The sequence below is a fragment of the Pinus tabuliformis genome, chromosome 4_1 (assembly GCF_031772625.1).
Source record: "Pinus tabuliformis cultivar Carrire ecotype Pingquan chromosome 4_1, CPIR1, whole genome shotgun sequence".
NCBI classification, from domain to species: domain Eukaryota; kingdom Viridiplantae; phylum Streptophyta; class Pinopsida; order Pinales; family Pinaceae; genus Pinus; species Pinus tabuliformis.
The window spans coordinates 94,345,417-94,346,927 of NC_142303.1; the positions used below are offsets into that span (position 1 = coordinate 94,345,417).

General features: G+C 38.5%; 1 pseudogene; it reads left to right on the forward strand.

Annotated features, from left to right (window-relative positions):
- The first annotated feature begins 542 nt into the window (after positions 1–542).
- LOC149174371 (laccase-6 pseudogene) lies at positions 543–1,082 on the forward strand (annotated as a pseudogene).
- The last annotated feature ends 429 nt before the right edge of the window (positions 1,083–1,511 follow it).

A 1,511-nucleotide genomic window follows, 5' to 3' on the forward strand; every position in this document is an offset into this window, starting at 1 on the left:
GGAATAGTGACTGTCAATCATTTCGCATCGAACAATAAACATGGTGTCTCAGTTGTGCAATGTCCATTTTCCTTCTGCATATCTTGTGCGAGAGGATTTTGCTTCCGAATTAGTTTTATTTCTGGTTACCTTACTGTTTTAGAGGTGCAAACAAAGACTATTACGAAATTATGTAAGCCTTTGACTATAGTCCACAATTAATGAGATGTAGCCTGGCCCCATTATCTATGCACAGGAAGATGATAGAATCATTGTCAAAGTCACTAACCAGACTCCCAACAATACCACTATTCATTGGCATGGAGTCAGGTAGCGACTCACATGTTGGTCTGATGGGCCTGCATACATCAATCAATGCCTAATTCAAGCAGGATAGACATTTACATAAGAATAATCAGGGAACAAAGCTCTGGCATGCCCACATCTCATGGGTAAGGGCAACATTTCATGGACCTATTGTGATCTATCCCAAGACTGGCGTTCCTTATCCATTTCAATTCCCGTATGAGGAACATGTTATTGTCCTTGGAGAGTATTGGTTGATGGATACTCAAGAACTTGAAAGAGAGGTTGTGGAAAGTGGTGGAGGTCCTCCTTCTACAAATTTTTATGTTATAAATGGTCATCCAGGTCCTCTTTATAACTGCTCAGAGCATGATATGTACACCATACATGCAATTCCTGGAAAGACATATCTTCTGAGAATCATCAATGCAGCCCTTAACATGGAACACTTTTTCACCATAGCCAATCACAAGATGACAGTAGTTGAAGTGGATGGAGAGTATACTAAGCCCTTTGTTACAGAGCAGTTGATGATCATACCAAGCCAGACGACCAATGTATTGGTAACTGCAGACCACCAATTAGGAAGTTATTACATGGGAATGAGGCCTTACATGTCTGCTCATAACATATATTTTCAGAAATCTCCTGCACTTGCTCTGTTACAACGTCCAGGGCAGTATACACCTGTTATAATTTTTGGTTTTTTGGATGGTGCATCAAACGGAATTCTGTTCTTCTTGATCAGAGGGCGTAATTTTTGTTCAAAACTATTTTTTATTAAAAATGTTTTTTGAAAAGGCAAACGTAAAGTAAAAAGTCAAAGTCAAAGCTAAATTTGAAACATAGATACTTGCCACAACAGAGTGCACTGTCTATTTTGGTCTTCAGTTACAAATTTAAAGGGTCTTCAGCTACAACTGCCGCCTCTCCATTGGTTATTAACAAACAAATGTAACGCTGCTCCTTTTTAGAGCAGACCTTTCCTATTTTCATCATTTTAGTTGAAACAACGCCCTTGTTTTGGGTCGATCTATTTTCTCCTAGCTGAGTTTTATTTAATGTATTGAAAAATCATTTTGGGAGAGTTCTGAAAGCTGGTGGAGGAGAAAAACAGAGCTTCTATTGTACAGTTTTGACAGAGATTTTAATGAAAAGATACAGCTCTAGCACCTGAGATTCCTGTGGTATGACATTTGACATATGTTTCTTCTCTGTATCATATG